The sequence below is a fragment of the Scyliorhinus canicula genome, unplaced genomic scaffold, assembly GCF_902713615.1.
Source record: "Scyliorhinus canicula unplaced genomic scaffold, sScyCan1.1, whole genome shotgun sequence".
NCBI classification, from domain to species: Eukaryota; Metazoa; Chordata; class Chondrichthyes; order Carcharhiniformes; family Scyliorhinidae; genus Scyliorhinus; species Scyliorhinus canicula.
The window spans coordinates 36638-45703 of NW_024055494.1; the positions used below are offsets into that span (position 1 = coordinate 36638).

General features: G+C 46.8%; 1 pseudogene; it reads left to right on the forward strand.

Annotated features, from left to right (window-relative positions):
* Nucleotides 1–856: 856 nt before the first annotated feature.
* LOC119960261 lies at nt 857–6451 on the forward strand (annotated as a pseudogene).
* The last annotated feature ends 2615 nt before the right edge of the window (nt 6452–9066 follow it).

Consider the following 9066-nt stretch of genomic DNA (forward strand, 5'->3'; position numbering starts at 1 on the left):
TTATTTCTTTTCTTTTCATGTACTTAATGATCTGTTGAGCTGCTTGCAGAAAAATACTTTTCACTGTACGTCAGTACGCGTGACAATAAACAAATCCAATCCAATTCTTCCCCCCTTCACCTCATTTTACTTCTCTCCCTGTCGTGTCTCCCCTTCCCTCAACATCTACATCTGTCACAACATACTCTCCGATTTTAGTTTCTCTGCTATTTGCCCTTTTATTTTCTCTGGGGACTGCCATTTTCATAGAATTAGCAGTGCAGGAGAAGGCTATTCGGCGCATCGAGTCTGCACCAGCCTTTGTAAAGACCACCCTAATTAAGCCCATGCCTCCAACCTATCCCCATAAGCCGACGAACATTTTGGACACAAAGGGGCAATTTAGCATAACCAATCCACTTAACCTGAACATTTTAGCACTCTTTTCCCTTGGTTTCTGTGGTTATGACTCATCTTTCATTTCCTCACCCTACAGTTAAATATCTTCCACTTTCAACGGCTTTTCGCTTTGACAAAGGGGCATCTGGGCTCTTTTTTCTCCTTACAAATGCTGCCAGACCTTTTGAACTTTTCCAACATTTTCTCTTTGTTTCAGATTCCAGCATCCATAGCAATTTGCTTTTGTTTAGAACAGCCATTTAAATCACTTTGGGATATAGAGCATAACACAACACCCATTTACACGAATTTGTGTTTTATCTCAACGATGTAACAAAATACATCTTCTACTGCCTATTTGGAGTTTCAATGGTGCTGTTATTACCCAACATACCCAGCGTTTGTGAATCTGCCCTGATCACTCCCCAGGAGCCCAGTACGCAGGAGCAATGTTGTATCTAGAGCATGCGCAGTTTCACTTTGCTCCGAGAACTGCGAGTGCGGGAGAGGCTTTTTTCGGCAGGTGAGGGTCGCTGGGGCGGAGAGAGGAATGGAGCCGGAAGGTGGGGTGGGGTGGGGAGGGAGCCCAGACTTCATAAACACCTGGTGCAGGTTGCAAGCCCCGTCAGAAGCCTGCACGTCAGATGCTTTGTGCTCCAGGGCTTTTTCCCCGGGAACAGGCCCGGGTTAACGGCCGCCATCTTGTTTGGGCAGGCAGCGTAGCGCATGCGCGGAACGGCCGGACGAGTGGGCGGGGCCTCAGGGTCCCAGTGACCCGGATGGTGACAACTTCCAAACTAAACAGCTGGAGGACATTCCACTGAGCTGACTGGGTGGGATGAGGTCTGAAGGTTCAAATTAGAGCAAAATACTGCGGATGCTGGAAATCGGAAGTAAAGACATAAAATGTGGATAAATGTTCAGGTCTGTCAGCTTCTTTATACTGTGGAGTGAGAATGGAGTCATCTTTCATGCATAAATCTTTACTACTATCTCTGTCTTTTAGCTTTGACTAAGGGTCATCTGTACTCCAAGCATTAGCTCTTTTCTCTCCCTACAGACGCTGCCAGACCTGCTGAGATTTTCCAGTATTTTCTCTTTGGTTGCAGCTCATATTTGTTGTGACCTCCTGGACAGGAAGCTGTGAGCATGGATCTGACAATCAGCCTGAATCAGCATCTTCAGGAGAATAGGGAGGGTGAATAGCGCCGTAGTGTGGCGACGAGGGGATTTTCACAGTAACTTTATTGCAGCGTTAATGTCAGCCTACTTGTGACACCAGTAAATATTCTTATTATTTGATACAACAGGGGGAGAGGCTGCACAGTGGTGCAGTGGTTGGCACTGCAGCTTTACAGCGCCAAGGTCCCATCCTGGCTCTGGGTGTGTGGAATTTGCATATTCTCCCCTTGTTTGAGTGGGTTTTGCCCCCACAACCCAAAAATGTGCACAGTAGGTGGTTTGGCTATGCTAAATTGCCCCTTAATTGGAAAAAAAATGAATTGGGAACTCTAAATTTATTTTTAAAAAGAGATAGGAGGGAAGGTGTTGGGATGGAGATCTAGAGCTTTTGGGGAATAAGAGAGAGGAAAAAATATGACATAGAAACTAGAATTGTCTGTTCTAAGTTTTTATCCTGTACTGACTGTGATGAATTTTGTCAATTGTTTTCACAGGATATTAGATGAGGAATTACAGACAGAAATCTCAAATGTTGCGTCTCGTTCTGACAGTCAGTACTTTTATTGGAACCTGAATATCATTGGCCTTTGAATCAAGAAGAACTATTTGTCCAAACTGTCAGCTAAAGATTTCAAACATCAGTGTTACTGGAAAAGCACCGAGACCCACACAACACACACCCAAGTAAGAGAGTTTCAGTGAACTAACTGTAGAAAGAGCTTCAACCAATTACATGGTGTGAAGAACATCACACCATTCATAGCGGAGAGAGACCATACCCGTACTGTGTATGTGGAAGAGGCTTCAACTGATTGTCCAACCTGGAGAGACACAAGGAGACCCAAAACATGGAGAAACCATGGAAATGTGGGGACTGTGGGAAGGGATTCCGAGTCCCATCTGTGCTGGAGGTTCATCGACGCAGTCACACTGGGGAGAGGCCGTTCACCTGCTCTCAGTGTGGGAAGGCATTTACTCAGTTATCCAACCTGCAGAAACACCAGCGAGTTCACACTGGGGAGAGGCCACCTTACTGCTCTCAGTGTGGGAAAGGATTCTGTGATTCTTCCCTCCTATTGAGACATCAGCGAGTTCACACTGGGGACAGGCCGTTCATTTGCTCTCAGTGTGGGAAAGGATTTGCTGAAGTATCCAAACTGCAGAAACACCAGCGAGTTCACACTGGGGAGAGGCCATTCACCTGTTCTCAGTGTGGGAAGGGATTCACTCAGTCATCCACCCTGCAGACACACCAGCGAGTTCACACTGGGGAGAGGCCATTCACCTGCTCTCACTGTGGGAATGGATTTACTCAGTTATCTCACCTGCTGACACACCAGCGAGTTCACACTGGGGAGAGGCCATTCACTTGCTTACAGTGTGGGAAGGAATTCACTCGGTTATCACACCTGCAGTCACACCAGCGGGTTCACACTGGGGAGAGACCGTTCACCTGCTCTCAGTGTGGCAAGGAATTCACTCGGTTATCTCACCTGCAGAGACACCAGCAAGTTCACACTGGGGAGCGGCCATTCACCTGCTCTCCATGTGGGAAGAGATTCACTCGGTTATCTCACCTGCAGACACACCAGCGAGTTCACACTGGGGAGAGGCCATTCACCTGCCCTCAGTGTAGGAAGGGATTCACTCAATTATCCAGCCTGCAGACACACCAGCGAATTCACACTGGGGAGAGCCCATTCACCTGCCCTCAGTGTGAGAAAGGGTTCCGTGATTCATCCAACCTGCGGAGACATCAGCAAGTTCACACTGGGGAGAAGCCATTCTCATGCTCTCAGTGCGGGAAGGGATTCACTCGGCTATTCAACCTGCAGTCACACCAGCAAATTCACACTGGGGAGAGACCATTCAGCTGCTCTTAGTGTGGTCATGGATTCAGTCATTCATCCACCCTGCGGACACACCAGCGAGTTCACACTGAGGAGACACCGTCCACCTCTCAACGTGAGAAGGGATTACATGTTTCATCAGACCTGCTGTGACACCAACAATTTCACAATTGATTACAGGGGTTGGATTCTGCTGTTATTGTTTCTGCTCTGCACCCAGGACAGCATTTTGTTCATTCTGACAGGTGGTCAGTGGGGATGGTCGGAGGGTTTCTTTCTGCTGGACTAGGCGGTCTCACCACTTTGCCTCCAGTTGGCTGATTCTCTTTGAACCTTGTTACTAATACCTGGCTTCAAATTGCACAAGGATCACAGAGTGAAAGGGTGTTTGGAAGTGTGGAGATATTTAGTTTCCATTTCTGTTTGGAACCACGCAAAGCATGCCGCATTGCCGTGGAGATGGGCCCTGGTTGTTACATGGTTCTTTTGTTTAATTTATCTGGGTGTTCCGCACAGAAGAAAACTATCAGGGTTACGAGGGGCAAGTTGTTTGAGGTGGACTGGGAGACTGATTGGTACGGGGAATACCTAATATTTAAGGAATTATTACATATTTATCAGGGGTTGGTCAGCTCAGTTGGCTGGACGGCTGGTTTGTGATGCAGAACAATGCCAACAGTGAGGATTCAACTCCCAAACTGGCTGGTTTATTCATGAAGGCCCCGCCTTCTCAACCAGTCCCTTCGCCTGAGGTGTACTGAACCTCGGGTTAAATCACCTCCAGTCAGCTCTCGGTCAAAGGCGAGAGCAGCCTATGGGATCTTTGCGAATTTTATTTTACATTTTTACAACAAATATAGATTCCTTTAAGGAACGAAAATCCAACAAGAAAAGTGATGCAACCTTGGCTAACAAGAAAAGTTAAAGATTCCATTAGATCAATGGAAGAGGTTCAGAACGTGGTCAAAATATTAGTAAACCTGCGGATTGGGAAATGGTTTAGAATTCAGAGAAGGAGGGCCAAGAAACTGATAAAGAGCAATAGAATATGAGAGAAAACTGGGGGGAAACATAAAAACCGACTGGAAAAGCTTCTATAGGTATTTGGAAAGGAAAACACTGTCAAATACAAATGTGGGTCCATTCCAGGCAGAGACAGGAGAGTTCATGATGGGGAGTCAGGAAATGGCAGAGAAACTGAGCAATGTGTGTCTGTCTTCACGGATGAAGATGCAAAACTTTCTCCAAAACACATGCAAACCAAGGGACTCGTGAGCACGAGGAACAGGAAGAGATGAGAATTCGTGAAAAAGTAGTCCTGGAGAAATTAATGGGGTTGGAAGTGAATAAATCCCCAAAAGCTGATCTACATCCCAGAGTGTTGAACGAGGTGGCTGTAGAGATCTCTATTCCTTATTCTAGATTCTCCTGACTATCTGGAATGGACAAACGTTTCCTTTTTACGTACCTATAGATCTTTTTACAGTCCATTATAATGTAATTTGCTGTTTCACATTCATATTCTATTCTCCCTCGCTTTCTCAGTGACTTAGTCCTTTGCTGTATTCTAAAATCCTCACAATCCTCAGGTTTATTCCTATTTCTGATAACTGTGTCGGTCTTTTCTTTCAATCTTATACAATACTTCACTTCCTCTGGTTCTCTGACCTTTTGGGGTTTTTGTGCTCGGAAGAAATGTAAAGTGTGATAATTATTGAAAGTCTATCCATTGCCTGTGGACTGTCACACCTTTTAATGTATTTACCCCAATCCACCTCAGCTAATTTGTCTCTTCTACCTTCATAATTTCCTTCAAACTTAATACCTTGGCTTCAGATTAGAATACCTCATATTCAATATTCTGGTCACTCATCCTGAAAGGTTATTTTTCAGCACGATTATCGATTAGCCCTTTTTTAATGCATAATATTAGATCTACAAGCACCTGTTCTCTAGTTGGTTCCTCAACTTACTGCTGTAGATAACTGTCCCGAACACACTCCAGAAACTTGCCCTCCACAGCATCAGTGCCCATTAGGTTAACCCAGTCTATATGCAGATTGAAGTCACTCCTTAATATTTTACCCATGCTATAATGTTTTACCTATTCTCTAATCTCCGATTAATACCATGTCCCACACTACCCCTACTGTTTGGTGGCCTATAACACCTCTCACCAATGTTTCCTGCCCCATGCTGTTTCTTGGCTCCACCCAAACATATTCCACGTTTTGTATTCCTGATCTGAGATCCACCCTTACTAATATTCTGATGCCGTCCCTTATTATCCGAGCAACACCACCTCCTTTTCCTTTTTGCCTGCATCATCAGCAAACTAAGTGAGCATACCTTTGGTCCCATCATCAAAGTCATTGTAAAACGTTGAGGCTCCAGCACTGACCCCTGTGACACACCACTCATTACATCTTGCCAGCCAGAAAATGGCCTATTTGTGCCTACTCTCGGTTTTCTGGCAGCTGGCTAATCTTTCACTGTGAAAGACAATTCTGGGATTAAAGGCTGCCTGACTTGAAAAGAAAAGAACGGAAGTAAATCCTGGGGAATGAATCATCACTTTGGACTGGTTCTGAGATTCAGTTTCTACTTGCAGGGCAGAGTAACTATAATCGTGCAGTTCAAATTTAGATTGCGTAACTTTGGTACGGTAGCACAGTGGTTAGCACTGGTGCTTCACCACCAGAGTCCCAGATTCAACTCCCACTTGGGTCACTGTTGTACAGAGTCTACACGTTCTCCCCGTGTCTGCGTGGGTTTCCTCCAGATGCTCCGGTTTCCTCCCACAAGTTCCAAAAGGTGTGCTTGTTAGATGAATTTGGCATCCTGAATCCTCCCTGTGGGCACCCGAACAGGCACCGGACTGTGGCGACTAGGAGATTTTCACAGTAATTTCATTGCAGTGTTAATGTCGGCCTATTTGTGACAATAATAATGATTATTATTATTTTAAAATACCAAAGTTCTGTGGGTAGGTTACAGTAGCATCTAGTTTGTTTGTTGCATTAAAAGTGATAAAACGTGAAGTCCCGTTGTGTGATTCTTCAATTTGTTGACTGGGAATTCAATTTTTTTTAAAGAAGTTGCTGACCTTTATGGAGGTTCTAATCCACAAATTCTGACTTCCCTTGTGCACCTTTCTGTCTGTACTGCTCATGTCAATGACAGCCAGGTGATGGAGCTGAGGGCTGAATTTAGCTGAGAGTAAAGGAGCCTGTGCACAAAAGAGAGGGGAAGGTGCTGGAGGCCTGACTTGAGAAATGGATCTCCAACTAATCAAGGATGATAGTGGCTGATGGTGATGCGACCCCAGGGTTCGGTGCCCCTGTGTCCAAAGCGGGGAGTCACAGGAACGGGGTACCAGAACATTGTGAACATCCTTTTACTCGGGTTGTCTTTGATCCTCAAGTAATTCTCTGTTCGATTTTTTTAACCATGTTCAGTTTCGTCAATAAACTTTCAACCAGAAAATACATTAATTTGTTCGACTTTCCTGGGGTAGAGAAGATTTGATTTTTCTTTTGATATATAGTTTGAAAATGAGGTTCAGGGACTCAATCGTGACTAATTTATCAAGGTACTTTGAGGAGGTAACAAGGGATGTCAATAAAGGAAAACCTGTAGATGTGCTTTATGTAGATTTCCAGAAGGTATTTCCCAAGGTGCCACATCAAAGGTTATTCCACAAAATAAGAGCTCATGGTGTAGGAGCAACATATCAGCATGGATAGAGGATTGGTTAGCGAATAGGAAGCAGCCAGTAGGTATAAATGGGCCATTTCTGGGTGGGTAAGATGTGACAAGTAGAATGTCACCAGGATCAGTGCTGGGCTCCCAACCATTTACAATCTGTATGAAAGTGTTGGATGAAGGGATTGAATGAATGACTCATACAGGTAGGGAAGTAATATGTGAAGTAGATTTAAGGAGGCTGCAAAGGATGAGAGTCACCCAAGGCTGGAATCGAACCTGGGTCTGGCACTGCGAGGCAACAGTGCTAACCACTGTGCTCCCGTGCTTCCCCTTCGACTGACTCTTTACTGTCGCTGGGTCAAACTCCTGGAATTCCCTCAGGAACGCACAGTGGGTGTCCCAACACCACACCGACTGCAGCAGTTCAGGAAAGCAGCTCACCACCTTCTCAAGGACAATTAGGGATGGGTAATAAATGTTGGCGAAGATTTTGTAATCTGTGCTGAGGAGGGAGACCAGTCACCAGTTTTTAAGGTGGGGGAGATACCCCCCTCTTTGGCAGCAGGGTAATGGTGGCATCTCCCCAGTCGCCAGACTTTCCCCCAGGACCCCTGCATCGTCGTTCCCCAGGAAGTTCCAGAAAACTCAAAGTCTGCACGGTCAGCCCGGGGGTTTTGCCCCTGGACAGGCTGGCGTGGGCACAGGTCAGATCCCCCAGGCTGAGAGGGTTATCAAATCTCCCAGCGCCTTCTGGGCTGATCTACAGCAGGTCCTACCACAAAACTCGATGGACAGATCCAGGAGAAATGGGCACTAAATGTTTTGAATTTGGGCCCTGACCCGAGATGAGGGACCTGTCGTCAGCCAGCCAGCAGTGTAAGGAACTGCTGACCGACCCTGCGCATTTTTGCCTGAAGCAGGAAAGCTGGGGTCCATGACGATCTGGATCTATGACCTCAGATACACGCCACGGGACCTGACAAGTTGCAGATCCCGCAGTGCGCACTTCTTCTCCGAGTACACCAGCCACAGGGCCGGATCCTCATCGGGCTGACTGAGACATGACTCCAGGTCACGTACCTCCTTTTCCAACTCCTCAACCTTGGACTTCTTGTCGACCCCATCACATACACCTGACAGAAGGTAGGCATGGGAGTCTTGTCCCATCATAACCTCAGGGAGGGGAAGCCTCTCCGCTTCCTTCTCCAGCCGGTCCAGATCCGATGAACGAGCCAAAGGAACCGCTCGTCCTCCAGCAGCAGGTTGTTGAAGTGCCAGTACGCAGACCACGTCTGAGGGTGAGACCCACCCAGACCAGACAGTGGTGCAATCACGGCACCTGCTGCACAGAGGCCATCAGGAAATGGGGCAGGGTAGCACGGTGGCACAAGTCGTTAGCACGGCTGCCTCACGGCACCGAGGTCCCAGGTTCAAACCCGGCTCTGGGTCACTGTCCGTGTGGAGTTTGCACATTCTCCCCGTATTTGCATGGGTTTCACCCCCACAACCCAAAAGATGTGCAGCGTAGATGGATTGGCCACGCTAAATTGTCACTTAATTGGAGAAAATGAATTGGATGCTCTAAATTAAAAAAAAGAAAAATAATGGAAACGCGGCAGCTGTGACCTTGAAATGTAGAGGCGGCCAATTCTGCACACTACGAGCCCAGGCCTCAAAAAAGTGAAGACGCTGGAGTCAGGATGGAGAGTCTGCCAGACATCCACCAGTCAAAGAACCCAACCAGGTTCCTTAACTTCACCACCGCACGAGAGCTGCACAGGGTACCGAGGCGGTCCTTTGTCCCGAATGTGCAATTGAAATTAAACCCCTCCCCCCGCCGGAATGATACACTTGCCTGCAGCGATGATGCCAAGGAGAGTGGATACTTGCTCGAAGAAAGCCGTCTGCTGCTGGCCAGCCTAGGGGGCGTAGACATTCACAAGGTGAG